This window comes from Typopeltis vanoorti, chromosome 8, assembly GCF_054136105.1.
Source record: "Typopeltis vanoorti isolate ZY-2024b chromosome 8, IOZ_Tvanoo_1.0, whole genome shotgun sequence".
Taxonomy (NCBI): domain Eukaryota; kingdom Metazoa; phylum Arthropoda; class Arachnida; order Uropygi; family Thelyphonidae; genus Typopeltis; species Typopeltis vanoorti.
In genome coordinates this window covers 108,621,449-108,635,251 of record NC_143556.1, presented here as the reverse complement: position 1 = coordinate 108,635,251, position 13,803 = coordinate 108,621,449, and the positions used below count along the sequence as shown (strand labels likewise).

General features: G+C 36.1%; 1 protein-coding gene across 1 annotated transcript in view; it reads left to right on the top strand.

Moving 5' to 3' along the window:
* LOC150104269 (stearoyl-CoA desaturase 5-like) overlaps window positions 1-13,803 on the top strand; it is a 43,573-nt gene that overhangs the window by 13,314 nt on the left and 16,456 nt on the right. The window lies entirely within an intron of this gene.

The window sequence follows — 13,803 nt, the reverse complement described above, 5'->3', positions numbered from 1 at the left end:
AGTAACTTAGCAAAACAGACAGAAAAAATACCTAAAAAGTGTTGATCATGAAGAAAGTTAAGTTTACCAAGAGGCATAAATAACTATGGACGTTTCAACAAGGAAAAGAGATAACAAAAGTTGACATTAATTCTTTAATTTGGGGAAGAAGGAAATGTGTGCGATTAAAACAAAGATCAAGCATGATATCCATCTTTAAGAAAGAATGGGGAATTTAGATCCAAGCTGAGTTATAATGATAGAGTACTCAAAATATCTTAGTGACGGTCTCAGTAACTTAGCAAAACAGACAGAAAAAATACCTAAAAAGTGTTGATCATGAAGAAAGTTAAGTTTACCAAGAGGCATAAATAACTATGGACGTTTCAACAAGGAAAAGAGATAACAAAAGTTGACATTAATTCTTTAATTTGGGGAAGAAGGAAATGTGTGCGATTAAAACAAAGATCAAGCATGATATCCATCTTTAAGAAAGAATGGCGTAAGAGGAAATTCAAGTATCATTGAAACATCGACTTAACAAAAGGTATTAATATTAACATTCGAACATGCCATTTCTATGCTTGATTTTATCTTTGTTGAATTTGAAGGAAAATCTCATCTCTCATATCAATATCAGGGATTGAATCGTGCCTTCCTGGAAAATATATCCTGTACATCACAGATTTAATCGCGTATGACCATTATAATATGCTGACTTTCAGTACATGACGTTTGAAGAATGATTTATAAACTTCCTCACCGTATTTGGAGGCTTCATAGGTAGTATATTTCACTGCATAGTTTTACAGCAAGTTAAGGGTTCCAATTTACTAAATCTAAACCTGTGAATATGAAATCACGTTAATATTTTGATAAACATGAAGTACTTTCATTTCAAAAGGGAACAACTTCATGCCTAGAAATGGCTCCATGAGAGCAGTTAGTGAAAATTATTATAATTAAATTAAATAAAATAAATAATTTATCAACTTTTATAAACGGAACGTTTTAGCACTAACTGACATTTGTAAATCAGCACATGCACACATTTCGTTTTCACTTTTAATCGTTACCAAAAGTTACGTTCCTAGCACCGACGATTTTGAAGACAGCGGTTGGACATATGTTTAAAATGTGCAATTTCTATTGTCGATTTTTTTTAAGTTATAAGAATAAAAATCATAGCGAAGAATACTACTTTCCTGCTGCAAAGATCGACTTACTCAGGAGCCCTGTTGAAAACGGATCTAGAAAATGCTTCTTTATACAGCTGGAATGAAACCTATAACGATTTTTCTTGCTCACCTCGTATTATCTTAAAGCTACAAAGGTACCTACTAATGAAAGTAGGTACCTTTCATTAGAAGTTACCTACCTGTTCAGGATTTTTAGTTCTTTTTAATAAAGTTTCTTGCTTTTTGCCGAAATTCACTGAATTTATGAATCCAGTTAAAAGGTATGTAATATTTGAAATCCAAATATTTAATCGAGTATACCGAACTTATAACAATCCAATGAGTCAGCTGAAAAACAGTTTACTATGCATATATAATGGCCAAACTGTTACAGTATTTGTTCAAGATATTGCATAACTGTTGATTTTAGTAAAATTAATTTAGATTTGTTCATAATTTGATCTAACACTATGGTGTAATAACTAATAGAAAATATCTTCGTTTAGAATGAAATACACATACACTGCTTGGGAAAAAAAAGAGTCAACAGACACTCCATGAGCAAGGTACATCGTGCCACTGTAACACGTCACATGTTTGTAGCTGGCATATATTGGAGGCATATGCCTCTCAATTCAGCGCAATTGGGTATGGGTGAAATGGATGCGTAAAGGGAACTGAGGAAGTTTGAAGAGGGCGTTCTGAGAGGATGCCATCTTGCAGAACTATTTAACAAACTGTTGACATATTCGGCCATTCCAGGTCAATAATCAGTGATAATTTACTGAGATGGAAGCACAGGGAATCAGCTGCAAGTGCTGCCCGAAGTGGACGACCTACCACACTCACCAAACGTAACCGTAGGGTGCCAATAAGAATAATATGTAAAAACAGCCATTCTTCGGCGGACCCGTTGAATGCGGAGATCCAGGAAACTACTGGAACATGATTCTACACAAAATCATCCAGAACCGTGGCTAACAATATGGGGATTTCATAATTGGGCCCCAATATTCAAGCTCCCACATTACCCGAATGAACATGTCTTCAGTGGTGCAAAGAGCTTATACAGTGGGATGCGGAAGCTTGGGAAACTGTGCTATGGATTGACGAATCAGGCTGCATTCTCTACCAAGAAGATGGACGGGTATGGGGGTGGCAAATGCCTAATGAACGTCACTTACCGGAGTGCGTAACCCCAATAATGAAATTCGGAGGTGTCGGTGTGATAGTATGGCCCTATTTTTCCTAGCTTGGAATCGGATCTCTGTTCATGGTGCCATGAAGTATCTGAACATACTAGAAAATGCACTGCTTCCTACTTTGTCGCTTTTCTACAGAATTAACGATTGCGTTAATTGTCTCTTTCAGCAAGATAGACAATGCACCGCATTATATATCTGTTGCTATAACTGCGTGATTTTCGGACATGAATTTCACCACACTTGAATTACTCCTTCTTTTGCAGATCTGAATCCTCGTCTGTAACCAAGAGACACCACAACAAAATATAAGCTACACCAAAATAAGGTTTTGATAGAAAATCTGAAAATAATGTACGTGGCGATCGAATAAATAATCATACAAGTAGATATGTTGTTATAATAAAGTTGAACAATCCAGCTTATTTAAAAATCCAAAAAATCCAAAAACAGCAATTTATGTTTACATCATGATAGTATGATATTTATACTAAAATATAATCCCAATAATATAAAGAAAATATACATATTTAGTTTACATCGTTTCGATGTAAGAAAAATCAGAAGGATTTACAATAAGAAATTTCGACATCATATCGTAATTTGATTATTATAACCCGCCTTTCTTTGTGCAGCGCTTGTAAATTAGCATTAGAATCCGACTCTAATGATTCTAGGCGATCAACCTTATCCAAAGATGAGACTGCAGTCCGTCATCTTGATTAGACAGTTAAAACGTTGTCTTAAAAATAAATATGCTATCCATTATGCCAAATTCTTGTAATATTTTTTTATTTGTAACATAATTATAAATTTTAAATATATTAAATATTAAAAATTTTAAATATTAAATATATTAATTTAATAAATTTGCTTATTTGATTGTGATAAATAAATGATGCATTTAACTGTAATTTCATTTTTGAAAATAATATGAACATTGCTGAAGTATTGAACTATACACAGTGTCTGGAATGGCTACTAGATGACACCACCTGTTGTATATTAGGTGATGCCATCTTGTGACAGTTTCTGAAACTATATGTACTTTAGTGCTTTATAATACTTATATTATCAAGTATTACACATATACACATATAATACAAGTTTTCCTATATACATAATAAATACGAAATATCTTTATATTTTCTTTGAGACAATAGCGAACCACAAATTTGTATAATTTACAAATTTAATTTATTTTGTTTGAATACCGCTCTTCAAGCTAAGAGATAATAAGAACAAAGGTAATATTCACTTCGGAAAAAATGGGCATTTGGGATAAATTATACATTTTATTAATACAAATTTATGAATAAACTCACAAGCTAATATTCTAAGAAAGAGATGGCATCCAAATCTTTGTAGTATCACATAAGATCAATGAATATTCATTAACTGAAAAAAAAATTATTAATAAACTCATAAGCTAATATTCTAAGAAAGAGATGCCATCCAAATGTACGCAGCATCACATACCATCAATGAATGTTCATTAACTGAAAAAAAAAAAAGAAAAGAAAAGAAAAGAAAAAACAAGCCAACAAACAAACAAAATAGAAATAAATAAATAAATAGATAAATAGATCAGCACGGGAATTGAGAACCCAGAATAATATAGTAAATTTAAAAATTAAACGAAATTATGTTATCAACACATATTTATTGAATACATATCAATTTTGTTGATACATTTCGGATAATAGGATCGATATGAAATATGAATTTCCGAAGAGTGAATTATCTATTAAGTAATTCGTCAAGGTATTCCGTTTATATATTTATTTGCGTAACATAAAATTTATAGTAGCGATATAAACAGGTCACAGATTCCAAATTGGATTAAATGCAAGCAAATTCAAGAGTGAGTAACTTACATAAAGACTAGGATGTGATGTTTGGAATTACTGCGAAACGAACTAAGGCCATGAGGAATGTATGTGAAAACGGTCTATGTTTTCCAGGTTAATTGTCTTTCTTTTAGGATGAAATACCTGAGTTTCCAGGAAGAAATCCTGCAACCTGAGAAGGATTATTACAGGACGACCTTACGATTAAATATCTCCATTGTTATTCTCGCTGATCTTTTGACAGAAAACCACATATTCCAGACAGAAGTGCAGAGATGAAAAAAGACATCCAAAACTTAATAAACGGATTTTTTTCGAATAAATAAATTTTAATAGGAAAAATTTCTCTTTCGTATTTTTTTCTCTCTGAGATAGAAACAGAAAGGAGATCTGCTGCTTGTAGGAAACATCTCTGTGGTTCAGTGGAGAACGATGAGAAACAAATGCTGTTGTATACGGTATTAGGTTAGGTTAGATTATTTGGTTTTACAGCTAAAGAAAATTAGGTTATGAGGCAAAAGTGTTATTATGTAATTCGTCTGTTAATTGTGTGTATTCTTATGGCCGGTTTATTAGATTTGTGGGAAGAAAAGCCTGCGTTTCCTGGAGGGAATCGCCACAGTTTCCCCCCAGAAACCCTAGCAACTCCTTAAGAGGCCAGCTAACTGGCTCGGTTGAAAAACTGTGATAAATATTCTTTGCGGGATTCGAATCCAGGTTTTTCAACCAAAGGATATCATCGAAACCGACTGAGCTACGGAGGCTCAAAGAATGGGGAGGAAATGAAAAGCGTGTATACAGTGTAGAATTCGTACAATTAGATAAGCGTTTCTCAGTTGGGCACAGCAAAAATGGGAGTATCATAGTAGAGATTCGTAATGCACCGACGGTATCATTTGGAGAATATTATTAATCCTTATAATTCTAAAATGAAATATTAGACTTACATCTTATGATTAAGTTAAGATATTAAGCTTACATATTTACTTAATGCTAAATTAAATACTGTTTTGAAACAAATGTTGTGGAAATTTGCAGTAAAATAACTATCCTCAAAACAGCAGAGAAACATCATCTTCGTTAAAATATTAACATGAAGAATGGGTGTGCAATTGTAGCTCGCCTCCTCGTGGTGCACCCTGGACGCTAAAGAGCTAGAGCGACTTGGCAACCAGACTATCTTCTAGATCTCCTGGTTAAAACACACATGAACTCAAACACATGAATTAGCTCTCTTAACGGCAAGATGACTAGAAATATTGGACCTGTTGTCCGAATTTGCCAAATTAACACTGAGGGTATATGTAGAGCAAAATACGAATACCTCCCAAAGATTTTATATGACTACAATGTCGACGTTTTTCTTGTTCAAGAGACTCACTGTAAGGAGTAAGGATGAGGATCAGCTCCACCGCAGGGGCCGAATTACTGGTTATATTATCATTGGAGCCACTTACCATCATATACATGGCCTTGCCACCTGTGTATGCAGTACCCTAGAAGATTCTCACCTCATTACAACCAACATTGTCGGCGGCGTACATCTGATTACAACTCTGATAGAGATTACAAACATTACCAACGTGTATAAACCCCTTGCCCTCTTGTGGCCTCCACAAGTCCTATCAGTATACAACCACCCTACGATGCATATAGGTGACTTTAACACTCACCATAAGCTATGGAAATATGTTTCCAACAATGAATGCGGAGAGACTTTGACTGAATGGGCAGAAATTCACAACATGCACCTAATTTTCTATGCAAAAGATAGATCTTTCTTCAGGTCAGCAGCTAGGAACAGAGAGTACATCCTGATCTCTGCTTCGTCACTCAAGACAATAATGGACGACCGTTACTTTTATTATTATTATTATTATTATTATTATTATTATTATTATTATTATTATTATTATTATTATTATTATTATTACGGGCAACTCCAAGGAGTCCTTAGACTCATCGAGGGAGGTCCCAAATCATGTTCATCACAACTATTCGACATTCACACAGTATCTATCATACCTTGCCTTAAAATCATTCACTGTCACAGCACCCACTACAGACTCTGGCAGCTTATTCCACTCATTCAGTACTCTAAAAGTAAAGAACCCAGCTCTAACACCCTCACTAACCACACTCTTGCCCAGCTTCCATGGATGTCCCCTAGTCCTCCCACCACCAGCCCTGTTCTCAAAAATATCTTCTGAATTAATCTTATAGAAACCCTTCAGTAATTTGAATGTCTCAATCATATCACCCCCTTTCCGCCTATCAACCAATTTCTGCAATCCACAAATCCTCAACCTGTTCTCATAAGGTTCATTCCACAGACTCGCTGTCATCTTGGTCACTCGAAATCAAGATGACAGCAGGTCTGTGGAACCCATCAAGAAGAAACCTAGATGATCAAATCTGGGCATAGTAGTCAGATGGGGTCTTATCAAGGCTCGATACAGAGGAACAATAACATGCTTGTCTATGCTCGTCAAAGTATTCTTCAGCAACCAAGTGATTTGATGAGCTGATTTCGCCACTTTTGTAAAGTGCTCCCTAAACGTCAACTCCTTATCCACCAACACTCCTAAATATATTGCCTCATCAAATTCCTGGAGTATAGTTCCACCAATGTGATATACTGCTGCTAATCTTTTCACCCCAAAATGCATAACCTTACATTTTGCTACATTAAATTTACATCCATTCTCCTTAGCCCAGACGTCCAATCTATCCAAATCATCCTGCAAAAATTTGACATAATCTGCATTCACTATTGCCCTACCCAACTTTGCATCATCTGCGAACAAATGAACTGTTCCTCTCAGATCCTTTCTTATATCATTAATGAACAAATTAAACAGCAGTGGTCCAAGGACGGATCCTTGTGGCACACCACTAGTCACAGGCAGTCTTTTGGACTCTACTCCTGAATAAACCACTCTCTGATATCTCTCCGTCAACCACCCTCCTATCCATCTCACCAATCCTATATCCATCCCCATATGCTGCATTTTACTGATTAGAATTCCATGTGGTATCCTTTCAAAGGCCTTAGCAAGGTCCAGTAGAATCACTGTAAACCCAGTACCCTTATCCAGTTCAGCTGTCACTGTGTTATAATACGTGAGCAAGTTACTGAGGCATGACCTACCCTTCACAAAACCATGCTGTTCCCGATACAGTATCCCATTTTCATCTATCCAATCTTGTATTTTCCTCTTGACTATTTTCTCCAAGACTTTGGTAACGATTTCTGTTATGCTGATTGGCCGGTTATTTTCAACAGCAGCCTTGGAATCACCTTTATGCAGTGGAACTATTTTACCCTCTTTCCACCCCCTTGGAACTGACACAGACCCGAGGTTCAAATTAAACAAAATGGTCAAGGGCACTGACAATTCTTTAGCCGCTTCACGTACGACAAAGTTCAGTATACCATCCAATCCCACAGATGTATTGACATTGAGGTTCTGTAATATATTATTTACCTCTACTTCATTCATCACAATTCCAGTATAAGCTGTTGGTTCTTCCATTCCTGCAATGTCACCACCTGGATGATATACACTTGCAAAGTGCTTGCTCAGTAATTCCACTATATCGACTGATTCGGTTACCTCCCTACCCTCAGCATTTTTTAAAATAATTCTGCCATGAACATTTTTCCTTTTACTTACAACATATTGAAAAAACTGTTTAGGATTCTCTTTAGCCTGCATGATCAATATTCTTTCATAATCCGCTTTTGCTTTTCTTACCACCATTATTACCTTTATGGCCTGACCTTTATACTATTCTGCACTTGCAGGTCACCTTTCTCCTTAAATTCCCTCCACAATTGTTTCTTTTTTTGCAGCTCAAACGTAATGGTATTATTCATCCATTTAACCCCTACTTAAGTTATTATTCGAACTCTTGGTATACAGTCAACCATTGCCTCCTGCAAACACTTCTTAACCACCTCCCATGCACTATCAACATCCAGCACTTGCAGTTTTACATGCCATGGCACTGAGCCAAGCATACTCCTAAGCTTGTCATACTTACCAGCCCGGTAATTCCACATGTACCCTGTCTTAATTGTAAATACCACTTCATTAGCCACCTCCCAAATCATGATCTTATGATCACTCTCACCAATTGGTGGCAACATGGTCATGTTCGTTACAGCCACGTTCTCAGATGTGATTACTAGGTCGAGCACTCCCTGCCCCCTAGTATTTTCCATTACATGCCGTCGCAGATAGTTGTCCTTAATAACCACATAAAATCCAATTCCTTCCTCCCATGTGCCCTATCCTCCTTCCAGTCAATGTTACTATAATTGAAATCCCCCATAATTACCCTCCTTCCACTCATTTCTTCTATTTGCCTATGCATACTATCTCCACCATCCATTCCATCACCTGGTCTAAATAGCAGCATCCAATTGTATATTTTGTTCTGCTAGCCTCTATCTCACACCAAACAGCGTCAAATGTGCTCTGTTCTCTATCCTGCAGTTCAACTTCTATACTCCTTGGCTGCAACTCATCAGCTATCATCAATAACACTCCTCCCCCTTTTTATTCTCCCTATCACTCCTGAACACACTATACCCATCGCATTCAATCCCACTAGCTTTATCATCTTCTGTCAGCCATGTTTCACTAATACCAACAACCTATGGGCTGGAAGTGTCAACCAAGGCCAAAAACGCCTCCTTCTTGTTCCTAATACTCCTGGCATTAATGTACATGAATTGCAGAAGCCTGTTAGTCCCGTCCCTACTTTGATGCCTTATACTAACTATCCCATTCTGATTTGTTGTCCTTGGTACTCGCTCGGGCATATTATACTCATTCATACACTCAACTGCCTCCCTAAAGTCTGCATCTCTACTCCCCCCCCCCTTAATAAATCTAGTTTCCCTGAGTCTGTACATCCACTTCCACTTCATTCATCAACACTTTTTCAAGCCTCTGTACGAAATCCATTCAAATGTAAATCATCCATCTTATATAAATCTTTTCACCCATTGGACTCACTCCACACATCCACAAATTCCACACCTCTCCATGCATAATCCGCGCATAAAGTCATTGGCAATTGGCCCTCCTTCTAAACACTTCACTGTCATGTCGCGGAAAATACTCACCATCCTAACTCTCTCACTCTTCACTTTTGCTACCTCACAACCTCTATCATTTCCATTTTGTCTTCTTTCAAATCATTTGTTCCTGCCACGACTGTCATTTCTTTCACCCACTGTTTTTGCGCCCTAATAGACTCGCTGATGTCCTTAATGTTCGCACCCAGTTGGTACAATTTCGTCAAACTCTCAACTATCACACCTCTTAATAACGAATCTCCGTACAGCACTCGCTCCTTCATTTTGTTTACGTTTGCGAACATTCTCTTATTTTTCGTATTAGACTTTCGCCGTTTATTAGTTGGTACGTTCGGTACACATTTTTGCATACGCTGCAGCTGCCACTTTGCTTTATGTATCGCTCCGCTCAACCTTGCTATCTCACAACTTGCATCTATCTCACCATTTTCATTATCATTTAAATCATCCATTCGTTCTGTATTTTTACTTTCAATTACACTTTCAACGTCGCTCTCACACCTATCTGGTACTACCTCGCAATTTCTTATCACATCACTATTTTCTATATTCTGACTTTATTTAATGATATCATTCTCGCCACCCGAAACAAGCTTTAGATCCTCATTCACCTTACACTTTCTGCACATATTCACCCCACCATCACCATCTAACCAGACTCCAACCGCTCTCTGCAAAGCATACATCTCACAGACAGCGCATTGCATAAACTCTTTTATATCCAAATTCTTAAACAAACATGGCGACCTAGCTGCCATTTTTTTTAATCAGTGCCATCTGGACGCTATCGTGTCTTAAAAATAATAATTGAAATAACACAGAAAGCACACAAAAATCGCACAGACACACTAAGATACGAAAAGCAAACAATACTACGTAAAATTCTAGTGAAATTTCCAATAATAACATAAAATACTATTGATATCAAGTCGAGCCGATATCTTCACCTTTTATTAATGCATTCAGATTTCACTGTCCTGACAGATTTTTTGAACTTTTTGGTTCTCATCACAATGAGGTCTTTTAGTCTCATATTTTAGTAATTTAGCATGCAAATGTTTCTACGGAAAGAGATAAATTACAGCCCAAATCCATCCTTCGTATTACGTTTTCAGAATCACAATTTTCATTCGCATCTTATCCCAGTCATTCATAGGATACAGAGTTGTATTCCTGACTAAAGTAAATAGTATATTCTTGTTTGCATTAAGCTATTTTTTCTATAATCTATGTTTGATAATATTATCAAAATCATATCTTTTGATTAGACCTGTTTTTGATAATTTCATTTGTGATTTGGAAGTGAAAATTTTCAAAAAAAAAAAAAAAATTAACACTCCAGACTGAGACTAAATAACTCACTTGCATGAGGCCTGGGTTGGAACTATGTAAGTCAGTATATTCCATCGTAGAAGCGCACAACGTCTATGTGAAACAAACACTAGTTAGGAATAAAAACATTGATATTATCTTCTACAGAAATGCACTGGCTTGCGCTCACGATAAAAGGCTGAACCTAGCCATTTATAAAGTTCCAGGCAGTGGATGTGTCCCTCATCGACTGCAACCCAAACTGTGTTGTTATCAGAATTCTCAGCTTACTTCTCAGGTACATTTTCTACTCGTTACTGTTTTCAATATCATAAAATCCTCAAATATGTGAGAAAAGGAATTTGTTTTGAATTTGAATTCGAAACATATACTTCTGTTCTAAGGAACTGCCTCCGGCACTGTGTCTTCCCTAAAGGATACAATGTTTTTTTTTTTTTCTTAGATTCTTCCTCTCTTCTTTTCCTCTTGTCCACACACGTCATTAATGTGCAACAGGTGTTGTGGTCTTTCGTGAGTGGATCAGATATTAAAAAAAGAAACAGTTACTTTACTTAACTGATATTATTTTTATTAGACATAATTTTTACTGGAAACTATAAATTGCTATTACTAGAATTTCAGATATGAATTCTCAGCATATTTAGAGATTATGTGAGATAGAAGTGAAAATTTTTTAAAAAGACTGTGTTTATGGTAATTATTACGAGAATAAACTTGAAAATAAGCGTTCATTTATTATTAAAAACAATACAAAATTCCATCAACATATTTGGAACACTGTTGCAGAAATTAGGGAATATAGGTTTGGATAATAAATATCAGCATGAATTAGAGGATAGCTGACTGAGTGATATCAAAAAGTGGTATATGGGAATTTTGTGAGTCTGCAAGGACTTATACTTGTACCACAAGGATCAGTCTTTGATCCACTGTTATTCAATCTGTATATTGATGATATCGGGAAGGATTTGGCAGGCTACATGCATCTATTTGCTGCTGATGATGAAAAGAATAGGCTGGAATTGTGGGCATGGGAAAATGGATATCAGTTCAATGCAGTAAATGTAAACTCATGCACTTTGGCGTAATTAGATATCCAATGTCGTATTGTATTGTACTGGTGGGATTAGGCTAGAAGAAGCTGATCAGGCTAGAAACGAACTTTGACATGCAAACCGAAGAATATAATTTTTCCACTTTACAAGGCCTTGATAATACCTCACTTGTACTATTGTGCGCAGGTCTGGTCTCCTGGTTTCAGTTGTGATTCTGATATATTGGAGTGGAGAGAGTACAAAGGAGAGTATTAAAATGATATCAGGATTGTGGAATACTGATTATGAAGACAGATTGAGAATTTGCTGCAGACACTAGCAAACAGGTGAAAGAGGGGTGATATGATTGAGACTTACAAACTGCTGAAAGGGTCAGAGTTTTGTGAGAAAGCGTCTTTACTCAGGAATTGTTTCGTCTAGTCTGGATAAACGATCGGAATGATATTCTCCGGTTATTGTTTTACCTTTTTCAAGATAATTAATAAACAAAACGCCTTCATCCCAAAACACCGATGCCATGACCTTTCCTGCTGATGGAACCGAGCTTGTCTTCTTTGGCGCTGAACAACCGGCTTCTGTCCACTGTTCTGACTGCTGTTTGGATTCTGGTGTGTTATAGTGAATTAAGTCTCATCCATAGTAATAAATCGACGCACAAAATCAGTTTTATTGTTAAAACGCTCCAAGTACCTTTCAGAGATTTTCATGGCAGTGTGTTTTGGATCTGCTGTGAGCAAGCGCCGCACTCATCTTGCGTAAAGGTTTCGTATGCAATTCTTCATGCAAAATATATCCTACACGTTCCTTTGAAATGCCTATAATCTCAGCAATTTCACGCACCTTGACTGGCCGGTTATCCAATACTATATCGTGCACTTGATGATTTCATACGAGATTTCGTAAGAGAGAAGATATGAAAGGTCTGTTGGAAGACGCAAGAAAAAAATATGAAAGAGTAAAAATTGTAGGATTATTACCTAGATATGATAGTACTGAGTTACGAAGGAGGGTGATGATAGCAAATGATTTCAAGCACAGTTCATGTAGAAGATATGGATGTCAGTTTTAAGATGTGCGGGGTGTGTTTGATGGCAGAAAAATGTGTATAAGAATGAAGGCCTGCACTTGAATTCATTTGGCATCGTTCGTTTCGAAGTCGATTTGGAAGCTGGGGAGTAGTTGCTTCAGTGAGGATTTCTGTTCCACTCCGTATATAAATTGAAAAGAAAAACCACACTTTTCAATATATTTAGCCAATCTCGAGGGGCGACATGTTTAAGTCAGTATAGATTTACAATTATTTATAGGTTTACTTAAACGGCGTTTGTTGAAAGGATATGCTTTTTTTTCATGAAGGATGTGTGAAGTATCAAGTTAAATCGTTATGAAACGCATTTCGTTTAGAGAAAATAAGTGACAACCAGATAATGGCTGAATTAACTATATTATCTTGCAGTTGTATGCAAATTAGTATTCTTTGAATTTTATCGTATTACTTCTTAGCGATGTGTATGGAATTATTAACCTCTTGGAGTGGATCCCTGATGTTGTTATATTAATGTTGTACTTGCTTAAAAAATAACAAAAAAATAACGATTTTTTTTCTCTTGCTTAGTTTATAGCTAACAAAGGGAACGAAACAACTAAACTTTTCTAATGTGAAGTCCTTAGGAGCATTGCAGAATTTCTATAGACAAACGCAGAAAAGTCTTTTTACAATAATAACACTTTGATAACAATGTATTAGTCATTAATAGCAATTTGATGTATAAGAAAGATTCTAGTTTGGCACTAAATGCAACACACTACATTAAGAAGCAAAAAGTAAAGGCTTCCTGTGTACATTGCTTTGCAAAATGTATTTGGAAAATTTTCTTACTTTCCGTTTCTGTATTACAATGCATTGTTATTATTATTATTATTATTATTATTATTATTATTATTATTATTATTATTATTATTATCATCTGAGACCTCCAAGGAGTCAATAATTCAGTCACACTAGGAGCACTCACTACTCCTAAAGGCAAACTATTCCACTCACTCACTTCTCTGTGAGTGGAAATACCTAGCTGTTGCCCCTTTCTGATTGTGGGC